The sequence below is a fragment of the Xenopus laevis genome, chromosome 7S (assembly GCF_017654675.1).
Source record: "Xenopus laevis strain J_2021 chromosome 7S, Xenopus_laevis_v10.1, whole genome shotgun sequence".
Classification (NCBI taxonomy): domain Eukaryota; kingdom Metazoa; phylum Chordata; class Amphibia; order Anura; family Pipidae; genus Xenopus; species Xenopus laevis.
Window position 1 is genome coordinate 108,870,440 of NC_054384.1, and position 14,114 is coordinate 108,884,553.

Sequence of the window (14,114 nt, forward strand, 5' to 3'; positions counted from 1 at the left end):
TTACCTATCTGAGCCTGTGTTTGGTCATGGTCAACTTTATGTTGCATTTTCAAGAGTGCAGCGTTCATCTGATGTTAAAGTCAAGATTTTAAGTACAGCTCACCAGGGAGAACTCATTCAAGGACAGGAGAACATTTTCACCAAAAATGTTGTTTATAAAGAAATTTTTCAGTAACACTTTACTACCAATAAACTCAAAATTTAAGAATTCTAATAGCAGATAGGTAACAACAAGCAATCGGCACAGATTCACTCTACATCCCCACAAATTAGCGTCGCCAGTTGCTGCCTGGGGATGCAGAGTGAATCAGCACCCATCACATTTTGCTGCCTCACTGTTGTTACCATTCTTTCATTAACGATTCTTTAGAGAATCGGGGGTTTACTGGTTTGTAATAAGATACTGCTGCTTGCAAACATTCAAGACAATTGTTTTGTCATTCAACTCACTCACAATAAGACCAATTGCAATTATTATTTTGCCATTTTCTGCTTCCCACTGAGGTCTAAGATCCAGTCCAGGACCAAATCCAATTAAACATCATTTTCTGTTTCTCTGCAATAATAAATTGCTTAGTACTTGACGGTAACTAAGTTACATAAATCCATACTGGTGGCTAAACAGTCCAATTGGGATTATTTCATGTTTAAATGTTTTTTTAGTGCCTGGCCGACCCCAATCTGAATCCAAAAAAATCACACAACTTTTTGTAACACAAACAAGGAGGTCAATTTCTTTCACAGTTTTCCTTCTCCCTATTTTCCCTAATTTTCACATGCAAATTATGGTTCTTATTCGGTTGTGTATTCAGCTGAATCTTTCATAAAGGATTCAGGATTCGGTTGAATCCTAAAATAGTGGATTCAGTGCATCCCTAATATTTAGTAGCTTGTAGACTTAAAGGGATACTGTCATGGGGAAAAACATTTTTTTCAAAATGAATCAGCTAATGGTGCTGCTCCAGCAGAATTCTGTACTGAAATCCATTTCTCAAAAGAGCAAACAGATTTTTTTATATTCAATTTTGAAATCTGACATGGGGCTAGACATATTGTCAATTTCCCAGCTGCCCCCAGTCATGTGACTTGTGCTCTGATAAACTTCAGTCACTCTTTACTGCTGTACTGCAAGTTGGAGTGATATCACCCCCTCCCTCCCCCCCCCAGCAGCCAAACAACAGAACAATGGGAAAGTAACCAGATAACAGCTCCCTAACACAAGATAACAGCTGCCTGGTAGATCTAAGAACAACACTCAATAGCAAAAACCCATGTCCCACTGAGACACATTCAGTAACATTGAGAAGGAAAAACAGCAGAGACTTCCGGTTCGGCGCCTGAGGTAAATGGAGGCTTGGGAGTAGAGCTCTGTCAGCCAAAGCCCATAAATCTGCAAATTATACTCAGCTGTCCCCCATAAGAGCTTCAAAGAGGCAAGGGAAATTACTACATTAACCACGGGTTATTTCAGCTGATTTATTGACAGGAGTGGGAGGCAACAGAGAGTTCCTGGGAAAGAACAGAGCATACCTGCTGAAAGAGTCATTCCAAAATGGTGGGGGCACGGCTTCTAGCTTAACCTGCTGCTGTGCAGACTGTGAGGAGAACCGGGAGCTTTTCCTGCGATGAAGTACGTTGCTGAATAACAGTTAATTATTCACAGAGTCGGGAGACTCTTCTGCTTGGAACAGAAAAGTTCAGGCGCCATCTTGTGGTCAAGTGTGTTATAGCAGTGGAAAAAAACCTGCTTGTACTAATGCACACAGTGCCTCAATTTTCTGTGAAAATAAGTGCCTGGTCATAACCTTTGCTGCTCACCTCTCACTTCTTACCATACTTCTCCTAATTGGAGCTCAAATATCAACTTCTTTCATTAGCAATTTCCACCTAAGCACAAGAAAATGAATTCCTTTCACTTAGACTCCTGAATTAGTGGAAGACCATTTTCTAGTTTGCTATCCTCAAGGTTTAAATTGTTGAACTTTTAATCTGCTCCTTGAGTTACCTCTCTAGCTCCCTAGTACTATTAATGTGTAGATAAAACTGTACTGTGTATAAAAAAAAAAATATATATAAAAAGAAAAATTACAGAAAGGAGGGGAGAAAAAAAAAAAAGGGTGAAGAGAGAGAATACAAAATCTATTCAAGTGTAATTCATTTTAAAAAATGGCAGCAAAATTCAATGGCAAAACTTATGAGAAATCACAAAAAAAGACTTCTAGACTCTTGGACACTGAAAACTCCAGTTCAGGGCAATCTCAAAAATCTTTCCCACTTAAGATGGATTCTGGTGAGGATTACTCCCTGATAGCCAGTGAAGTAGCAAGACTTATAAATCCTGTTATTGAAATGTCAATTAACAAAGCTGTGGATAAATTACAACTGGAAATTGGTAAAATTTCCCAACAACTGGGTCGCCACGATAAAAGATTCTTTGAGTTGGAATCAACTGTCTCCTCCATTTACGATGATTCTAACAAAACGCAAAAGAACATTGATCATTTGGAGAAAAGAACGCATGAGCTGCTATTGAAAGTGGACGACCTCGAGAACAGATCTCGCAGGAACAATTTAAGATTTGTCGGCATTTCAGAATCACACAAAGTAGACTCTCTAGCCAAGATAGTTTCCAAGATTATTCCTCTAAAGTTGGGAATTTCATTGACTAATGATCTGAAAATTGAGAGAATACACAGAATTGGCCCTTTTAAGGAAGCTCAACTCACCAGACCAAGAGTAGTTATTGCTAAATTCTTGGACTATTCTGAAAAGAATGACCTTTTCCAAGCTTACAAAAAATCCAAAGGACTGGAACTAGAGGGGAATAAAATCCTCATCTTTCAAGATTATTCACTTAGTCTTTCCCAAAGGAGGAAGGATTTTTCCAAAACTTGCCAAATGTTAATGTCACTCAAAATCAACTTCTCCTTGTTGTATCCTGCAAAGTTGAAAATTGTTCTTCCCACTGGAACACGAATCTTCAGTGACCCCAAAGAAGCCACCCACTTTGTCCAACAATTGGAGACCAGGAATTTGAATAACCCAAAACAAACTCGTCCAATCCATAATTCTTCAGGATCCGATCCCTTCCCACAAAAGGATCAAAGGGAAAGAAAGAATGAAAAGTCACGTCTGCAAACTCAGTGCTCCTCTAAGGAACCCAGATTAGGCCCAGGTGGATGTCATAGATCAAGATCCAGATCACCTTTTTCATCATTAAAAATTTCTCCGCCACCTTCCATTGAAGATGACATGGCGTTTGACTCTTAATAGTCATGAGGAAGGGCAGGTTGGCTGGTGCTCTTTATCTTGATAACTCCTCTTGAGAAGAGGGTTAGTAGACCTCTATTACTAGGGAAAAAAGGAGGTCCATTTGTTAGTTATAACTTGAACATGCTTCAAATAGTTTGTTATTTTGTCAAGATTCAAGTTCAAGTTTGGTATTATGTTAAGATGCGTTTATTTAACTGTTTTTTCATTATTTTAATTACTCTCACATGCTCAGTGATTGTTATCATTAACACTACCTCTATAGTTTTTTGCATCCACACTTATCTTTGTGCCCCCGATACAAAGTAACAAAATGTCACTAAATATTATATCCTGGAATATCAATGGCCTAAACCACTACGTAAAAAGGAAAAAAGTCCTTCAGCATCTCAAAAGTTTAAATTGTGATATAGCTCTCCTTCAAGAGACGCATCTAAATGATCTTGTCAATAATACATTGTTAAAAGATTGGGTGGGGGAGATAGCTTTCTCCCCAGCTGTTAAAAAGAAAGGAGGGGTTGCGATCCTATTTCACAGTAAATTAAATGCCCAAATTTTGACGGTACAGAAAGATGAGTGTGGAAGATTTGTGTATGTTGAGGTCTTGATCAATGATAGAAAATTGCAGATTGTCTCAGTATATGCTCCAAACCATACTAAGGAAAGTTTTTTTGTTGATTTAATCCAAAGAATCTCAGCTCTCCCTCAATATAATTTAATTTTAGGAGGAGACTTTAATGAAACTCATTTCCACTGTCTAGATAGAACCAATCACAATCGTTACTCTCCAGAGAAAAAGTCAAAATGGATGAATGAAATTCTGCACACTCTTAATATAATAGACATTTAGAGATTACTTCACCCAACAGAAAGAGAATTTACTCACTTCTCCTCTCATTATAATTTGGGAACTAGAATAGATTATATTTTAGTATCCCACAATTTGGTGGGGAAAATTTCAAAAGCAGAAATAGGTTCTATTGATCACTCTGATCATGCCCCAGTTTTAATTTCATTGTTTAATTCCAAAATCGCTAGAGACTTTGTGCCTTGGTCTTTCCCTGTGATGCTGGCTGAACAGCAGGAATTTTCTGACATGCTTTCAGAAAGATGGGACCAGTTCCTTTGTGATAATTTTCAACATAAAAACAACCTTCCCTTGTTATGGGAAACATGGAAAGCGGTCATTAGAGGGGAGATTTCCTCCTACAGGGGACGCCTTTATCGTAATGTACATGAAAACTTTTTGAAACTGAGTAAACAACAAAGAGTGAATTACTTGAATCTAAAATACTCCCCTTCACCTGAAAACATCCAAAAGTATAAGGAGGTAACGGAATCCTTGAAATCTTGGATTTCTTTACGAGACTCTTTTTTTGATCGCTACTCCAAGGCAAAATTGGCCAACTGTAGCAATAAGGCGAATAATGTCCTGGTTAATCTTTTTAAGAGTAGGAATAAAAAATCCAAATTGATAAAAGTGAAAGATAAACTGGGCTCCCTGACCAATGACCCTTCAAAACTAGTACAAATTTTTAAGGAGTATTACGAAACCTTATATTCTGCTCCAGACTACAATCAAGACAAAAGCATTAGGTTCTTTGAAAAAATCCAGATCCCTTCTATTTCACAGGAGCAACTAAACAATTTAAATAATCCTATATTAATAGATGAGGTCTCGAACGCTATAAAGAATCTGAAAAAGAAAAAAGCCGGTGGGCCTGATGGTTTACCACCAGTTTTTTTACAAAATACTATCCGCTAAAATTGCTCCTTTTCTCACAGAACTCTTTAATGATATTTTATTATCTGGTAAGAAACTCCCAACTAGCATTGGGTCTAACTTGATAATCCTTCCAAAAGAAGGAAAAGATCTTTCGTTACCAGAATCTTACAGGCCCATCTCATTACTTAACCAGGACATTAAACTGCTTTCTAAAATTTTAGCGGATAGACTTTCTTTAATCCTTCCATCCGTTATATCTGAAACCCAGAATGGCTTCATGAGAAGGAGGTCAGGCATAAAGAACATTCGAGCAGTTCTCTCTGCAATTGCCCATGCTAGAAGGCATAAGCTCCCTTGTACTGTGGTTAGCTTAGACGCTGAAAAGGCGTTTGACAACGTAATTTGGGAACATCTCTTTAAGTGCTTAGAACTCTTTGGAATCACAGGTCCCTTCTTCAGTTTTATTAGTTACTTGTACACTTCTCCAGAATCTCAAATACTAATAGCTGGAGTGAAATCCTCTTCTTTTAAAATTCACAAAGGAACCAGACAAGGGTGCCCCTTGTCCCCACTACTCTTTAACATTTCACTAGAACCATTGATTAGAGCATTAGATAATCTGAACACTTTCCATGGCATCAAAATCAACAAAGTTCTGTTGAAATCCTTAGCATTTGCCGATGACCTACTTTTGATAACACAGAATGTTAATGACGCTCTAGGGGACATTTTCAACATACTCCATGAATTTGGGTCTTTTTCGGGTTATAAAATAAATGCCAATAAATCAGAACTAATGAATATAAATGTATCCGTGGCGACTTCTCTATTAAGAAACTTAAATTTAAAAAATCCCAAACCCCATTTGAGATATTTAGGACTCCTAATTCCAGTTGATTTGAGAAAACTATATGACCTGAACTTCACACCTGCTGTTAATAAAGTGTTTTCTCTTTGTCATAAATGGAAAAATGCTCCCTTGAACTTAAAAGGTAAGATAGCTCTCTTCAAAATGCTAATTTTTCCCAAATTAATCTACCCGCTAATAAACTTACCGCTGTTACTAAAGCATTCCGATATCAAGAAATTGGATTCTTCTCTGAACACTTTTATTTGGGGGTCCAAGAAACCCAAAATTGCTCTTTCAAGACTAAGATGTCCGAAAGAACTGGGGGGATTGAAGGTCCCTAACTTTAGAATCTTTAACCTAGCTTCTATCACTAGATACTTAATTGAGTGGATTTCTGGGGGAAACCGATATATCAACCCTAAACTTGAAATTGTCCAAGATAACTGCCCCAACATCTTGGCTATTGTACACAGCAAATGGAGTGAAATTCCCGTTGTTTACAAAACTAATCCCTTATACAGAGACTCACTTTTCACTTGGAAACATTTGTTTTTGAGTCATGGCTTCAACAATACTCAGACCCTCTTCATGCCTATACAACTCCTTTGGAAAAATTCTAAATCTGGCTTCCCTCCTTTCATCTCCGGCAAGAGTAAGAACTTACCTTTATTGATTAAAGATGTGGTAGATCCTACTAATGGAAATTTACTTAACTGGCCTGAGTTAAAGAGACAAAACAATCTGAAGCCCAACGACCACTTCAAGTATATGTTTATTAAGAGTGGTTTATTAGGAGTCCAAAACAAAGAGACATTTGCTTTTCAAAAACATTGGCTAGCTTTGTCAATACATGATTTAACTGAGAATCCTGATTTAATGAGCATTAACCTCATCTCTCAAACATTGTGGGTTCCAGATAATAAGAAAAATCATCCACTTAAAAAAATAGCTGAAAAGTGGTCGGGTTATATGCAATCCGAAATCACTCCCACTCAACTTATACTCTCCATTTGTAAATATAATAAGTACTTAGTGTCTGAAAATTGGAGAGTTCAGCATTTTAAATTGATCCACTTAGGATATGGTAAATTGTATAGAAAGTCAATAGGTTTGGGTTCCCAGCCTTTCTGTCCAAAATGCTCCCAATTAAATGTAGATTTATTTCACTACCTTTGGAGTTGCCCTAAGGTGCAAAAAGTTTGGCTAGTTCTGGAGAAGTATCTGAACCACAAGTTCAAGCTTCATATTAAATTAAGCCCAAAATTGGCATTACTCCACATAAACTCTCCAGATAAGGATTTACAGAGACATCTAAATGTTATAAGTAATTCTCATTTTAACCTGGTGATGTTGTTTACAGCTGCTACTAAGAAATTATTATTCTCAAATTGGTTGTCAGAAAGTACTCCCTCACTTTCAGATATCCAGTCTCTTCTAAATAATCTTTGTTGGCAAGAAGCAGTAAGGATTAAATCAGAAGATCCAACTCACATATGTATATTTACAGAAACTTGGTCAATATTTTGGGATCAAACAGATTCTAACTTAAAATTTCGAATCCTCGACTGGCTCAAGAAATAGTCTTTCCTGTAGTGGCTAAAACCTATTTGTCCATTTTTTTTTCACATTCCTTACAGAATTATTGTATCACTGGTGCTTAATATTCACTGAGTGTTGTCAGGTTGTTAGATTTAGAACTTGTTTTTGTTACTTTACTTTTATTTTTACTTTCACTCTGGTAAAATGTAAATAAGACACTCCAATTGTTATCATTATTGTATTCCTGTTCTATATCTCGAGTCTCCATAACCAGTTTGGAGATGCCTCATTTTACAACTTTGCATTTTTGTTAAATTCCTACTTGTTTTGGTTTTAAAACTCAATAAAAACATTTACATGAAATGAAAGGAAAAACAGCAGCCTGCCAGAAAGTATTTCTCTCCTAAAGTGCCGGCACAAGTCACATGACTGGGGGCAGCTGGGAAATTGACAATATGTCTAGCCCCATGTCAGATTTCAAAACTGAATATAAAAAAATCTGTTTGCTCTTTTGAGAAACGGATTTCAGTGCAGAATTCTGCTGGAGTAGCACTATTAACTGATGCGTTTTGAAAAAAACATGTTTCCGATGACAATCGGATCCCTTTAAAGTATGGTGCATCAGTAATTGTTGGCAGGCACACAATCAATGGAACACTCCAGTGCAGGTGTTGGAGTGTTGAAGTGAATTTGGAGTGTTCCTTTTGTTTGACTGTCAACAATGACTGATCCAGTTATCCACCTCTTTATGCTATAGTGTACCTGGGCCCTCCTATATATTGGCGAGTTAATATAATGATACAGAATGCATTATGGTCCTAGAGGATTTTCTGTCTATAATCTTAAAGATCTTAGTGATCCAAATTATGGAGAAAAAAAAACCCAGGTCTCAAGCATTCTGGATAATAGATCCCATATCTGTATAATTATTTCCCATTATGAGATCTCCCAGTATGATATAGGTTATATAGGTCATTTGGTCAATGTATCAACATAGTTGGTCAAAAGAAAGACAAATAAAAACCAATAGCTTTCTGTCTCTATTAGTGATAGGCGGATTCCAGATAGATAAGTGATTGGCTGTCTAGGATAGTAATCTGCTCATTTGCAAGGAATAACCAAATACTGTACATTTATTTTGTATGTATTTACATTACACTATAATATCTGCGCTGCTCGTTCTCTACAGGATTATAATATGTTCTTCTTATTGTTTTATACTCTTCCTTAAAGTGGACAAGATACAAATAATATCATTGAAAAGGTTCGATGTGCAACAGAAGACACAAGCCTGAAAAAAATGTTGTCATGGGAAGCTCAGAAGGAGAACAATTGGCTTCATATTTCACATTGGAGACATCGGATGAAAGAAAATCACAGTTACCACTAAGCCATGACGAGGAGACTGATTTAGAAAAACAAAGTCACATGGAACACAAAGCCATTTTAGACGATTTATACCAGGAAGAATATCCTGATTTTGAATTTTTGAGGACAGATAAAAAAAATCGAACACCAACTCTTTGTAGAAGTTGAAAGCAAAGAAGAAATTTATAGTTCAAAGCTGGACACTCAAAACCCAGATACTACCATGGAAAATGTATCAGATACACTAAGCAAGGGCACAAACCACACAGGAGAAAACAACCACCAAGAAGACACCTTGGAAGAGGTCTGGGGTTCATCAGATGGGGGCATAACAGAATCAGAAGTGGTTGTTGATGAACACCAGGAAGAGAAGATCTATGATACAGAGATGGTGCTTCATTCAGAAGCTGAGGGCACCAAGCAAATGCCAGACATAACTGAGATGTTGATCTCAACAGGAGAGGACATAGAAAAGCAAGACCATGCAATAGCTAGAAGTTATGATATAGGAGAAAAGAAACATCTAGATGACAACTTTGAAAACATCTTGGATTCAGCACTTGAGGATATTAAAGCATTAGAAGTGTCTGTTGAGGGAAGCAAGGAAGCGATCTATGATACAGAGCTAGTGCTGCATTCAGAAGCTGAGGGCACCAAGCAAATGCCAGACATAACTGAAAAGAGAACTCAAACAAGGAGCTCTGATGTTGAGATGTTGGTCTCAATAGGAAACCACAAAGAACAACAAGACCATGAAATAGCCAGAAGTTTTTATACAGGAGAAAACAAACATTTAGAAGACAACTTTGAAAACATCATGCGACTGAGGAGATTAAAGAATCAAAAGTAGTTGACAGAAACAAGGAAGAGAAGAACTATGATACAGTGATGGTGCTTAGTTCAGAAGATGGGGGCAGCAAGCAGATCCCAGACATAACGAAAGAAAAAGCTAAAACAAGAAACTCTGATTCAGAGAAGATAGTGGTCATACCAGGAGAGGACATAAAACAGCAAGCAATTGGTTTAAGCAATGAAGAGAAAACGAATTTAGAGACGTTTTCGTGCTGTGAGAACCCACCCATTCTAGTTACTGAAGAATTTGGAGACATGGAAAAAAATCCAGTTATTGCAGCAAACGTGAAGTGTGAAGAGAAAAATGATCTAGAAAAGTTGTTGAACAAACCATTAGTGATGGGCGAATCTGTGGCGTTTCGCCGATTAATTTGTGAATTAATGTAGGTTTAATGCAGCAAAGAGATCCCTTCCAAGTATAGCAGTTCCCTTATTCACAATTATAAAGTCACATTTTTCAGTATTTGATTCAAATTGTACAATCACTGGCAAACAACCAAGCACAGGGATTGGATCCAGGGGCGATCCTGGCCCCTCCGCCGCCTGGGGCAGCAGCAGTTGCTGCCGCCCCCCCTCCACCGTGCGCTTACCTTTTTGAACCTTTCCTTAGCACTGTATATTGCCTGTGACTGTGCATTATTAGGCCACAGTGCTGAATTCACAGTCTGTACATTCCCAGCAGTTCCCTGAGAGTTTTAGCCTCTGTCACTGCTGTTTCAATTTGGCTGTAATAGCTTTTGCAAGGGTTAAATCCTGCTCTAGGAGCAGTCTCTCTCTAATGCGAGGTGAGTTTGTTTTTTCCACTAGTGATGGGCGAATTTATTCGCCAGGCGCGAATTCGCGGCGAATTTGCGTGTTTCGCCGTCAGCGAATAAATTCGCGAATCGTCCGCGAAAATTCGCGTCAAAAAATTCGCCGGCGTCAAAATTTTTTTCGAAAAACGGACGCCGGTGCCAAAAACGGGCGTCGGCGTCGAAAAACGGGCGCCGGCGTCAAAAACGAGACGCCGGCGCCGTTTCGCCGTTTCGCGGCGCAAATTCGCCCATCACTATTTTCCACTATTTGGTCTCTACAAGTTGATCCAGGGACTAGTCCCATTGCCATTTTGGAGTCAGGATGGAATTTTTTCCCCTCTGAGGCAAATTGGAGAGACTTCCAAGAGGTTATTTGGCTTCCTCTGGATCAACTAAGAGTTAGACTGGTTATATCAGACAGGTTCTTATTGTAATAACATAGACATTCCCATTCTAATATAAAGTATACTTGCTTTGCAGCCAATTTCATTGAAAGTCTTCTACAATTATTATCATCGGCCATTCTGCTAGGAGTAGGATTGTGTGAGTATAAGTTCTCAATAAAACTGAAGGGTTTTCATGGAGGTTGATTTATAGTTGGGTGCACTCGCTACAGCTGCAGTAGTTTGTATTTCTATGGAAGGGGGCCTGGGTGCTAGAGAAAAAGATGGCACATAGGCCGGCATTGTAAATTTTGTTCATTTATAGGACTTTTCTAATATACAGTGTATTTTGCTCTTGCAGTCGCTCTAACTGGAAGTCTTCTTATATTATTGATATTACTGGTCCTTCTGCTCAGTATAAATTTCAATATAATCAGGGGCGGGGTCTGAAGCCAGTTTACAGATTATTGAATTTTTAAGTTTTTTTTCTAAATTTGGTTTGCAAAAAAAGGTGAGTTACTGGCTCCGCAAGGGTGTATTTACTAGGGATGCACCAAATCCAGGATTTGGTTCGGGATCCGGCCAGGATTCGGGCTTTTTCAGCAGGATTCTTCTGAATCATTCTGCCCGGCCGAACCAAATCCGAATCCTAAGAGGGAAATCGCATGACTTTTTGTCACAAAACAAGGAAGTAAAAAAGTTTTCCCCTTCTCACCCCTAATTTGCATCAGCAAATTAGGATTTGGATTCGGTTCGGTATTTGGCGGCATCTTTCGCGAAGGATTCGGGGGTTCGGCCGAATCCAAAAAAGTGGATTTGGTGCATCCCTAGTATTTACCATATAGACAATCAAAGTCTCGTACTTAGGGCAGCAGTTTATGGGGAGAGGGGCCTTTGGTGCCTATATGGTAAATAAAACTTTTTTACTGAAGAAAACTTCAACCCCTTCCACCACTGCCCAATACTTCCCCAATAAATCCGGCGGTGGAGTAGGAAGGGTTGGGGTTAAATAGTGGGTTCCAATCCTAAAAAGGCCTTGCATAATATGCATGTGCCAAACTGGCACCAGACCAAAATACAGCCCTGTGACTCCTGTGTATAATGATATTATTCTGATTATTTTTCAATAAAACAAACTTTCTAAAATGCAGTATCTTTTATCTTACAGCCGGTCGATATGGTAAACTTAACGACATTAGTCGGGTTGGCCCAGGACTGTGTAAGTATAGCATATCGCTAAGCTGAGGTGTACAGTAAGGTGCAGATTTATCAAAATTCATTTTTTTAATATAGAAATTCAAATTTTTCCACAAAAAAAAAATCAAATTTTTCAAATTTAAAAAAAGATTTCTTCTTCATTCTTCATATTTCTTCTTCTTTATTTTTCTTATTTCTTCTGCTTCATTCTTCTTCTTTCTTCTTCATCGTTCTTCTTTCTTATTCATTTTACTTATTCTTCTTCATTCTTACTCTTTATTATTCATTTTACTTATTTCTTTTTCTTCATTCTTCTTATTTCATCGGCTTCATTCTTCTTCTTTTTTCTTTCTTCTTTTTTCTTATGCTTCATTCTTAAAGCACTGCGTATCTTGACAGCGCTATATAAATAAATGATGATGATAAATGATGATGATTCTTCTTCCTTCTTCTTCATTCTTCTTATTTCTTCTTCTTCCTTCTTTTTCTTCCTCTTCCTTCTTCCTCCAAGTGATTATACCTTTCTACCCCTGTAATAAAAAAAAACAAATAGATATATAATAATGTTTTGATTCATAATGAGTTTGTATAACCTTATAAAATTTTGGCTAAAAATGTCATCAGGTATTGTATTGTGTGCCCAAAACAGTTATTTGCAATAATCCCTTATCTAAAGCTCAAACTATAGATGGAATAAAGGTGCAGTAGCCTATAGCAACCAATAAGATGTTTACTTAAATTGGTTGTCAGCAAACGATTCCTGCTGATTGGTTGCTATAGGTGACTAGATCTGGAACGGATTATGCTTATTTATTACATAACCTTCAAAGTTTTATTGACATTAATTCAATATGATAGGGCAAATTTGTCTTATCGCCACTAAGCCATTACTCAGAGATTTGCCCACAGGAGATACTCATTAGTTGGACTGGTGCAGTGTAACTTGATTTCCATGGCTTCTGAGCCTGTTCATCAATTTAAACCTCTAGAATTTAGCCAGTTTCCAGTGTGATAATTGTGATATTCTGAATTTATTTGCATAGAATGTTGGGAGGGTTCAATGCCATGGAAATAAGTCCTTAATTTCACTTTCACTGTTACTACAGTATATAGTACCTACATTCCTATGGCTTTGGACCCTGTTGATTGGGTTATACTTCTGCAGTGCCGGTCCAGGTTTACTGGGTGCCATAGGCAAACCGGCTGGTGATATTACCCCACCCTGATGCGCAAGCCTCTCTCTCTCTACAAAGCACAAATGAGGGGAATGGGAGACAGGGTCCCAGACTAAGGTAGGTGGCAGAAAAGGTATGTGCCTGGAACCCCACAGCTTTGTGCCCTACGCATGTGCCTATTCTGCCTACCCCTAGTTCTGGCCCTGCTCAGATGTTGCAATTTACCGCTAGGGTTCCCATAAAATATATTAATTAACAGTGCAATTTAACTTTGCCATTCTAATACACAGCATCTCTTTCAGGCATTATTGTTGCAATATTGTTTGCTCATTGCAGCATTGTGTAAGTACAACATTTCCCTACAACTGAAGGCATAGTGAGTATTCATTTCATCTATAGAGAGTAGCGATGAGCACATTTTTTGGAAGGTACCGTTTTGTTGCCAATTTCCACATTTTTACTATTGTATAATCCTCCCCTCTCCTTTCATATCAACCAACGGAATTTGAGCTGTCCCATTGTCTATATAAGGGGGTGCACAGGTGGCCACTATCAATGTATTATTGTTAGAGGTTAGAGAAGGAGCTGTGAGCGCTTGTGTGTGATTTAGTTAGAGCTTGAGAACCTTTTTTGAGTGCAAGTGGAAGTTGTGGATTTTTAGTTTCCTGATTTCCCTCTTGTGCTTCCTGCTCTTATTTGAGACCCAGTTTGTCTGTCCGGAAGGTGGCGCCCATGAGTTCCACTGTACTTACTCTGCAGCAATACGTGGGCAAACTCTTAGTGGAAATTTCGGGTTAACTAACTATGCGGGGGGAAAGCAAGGAAGGGGACAACCTAGGGTAGTAGGTAGGGGATTTTCTTATTGGGGTCGGTAGTTCTCCTTTAAGCAATCTTTTGAAAGACAGGAACATCACAAGAACCTCCGGCACTTGGCACCCATAGTGCTCAGTGGCTTCACTA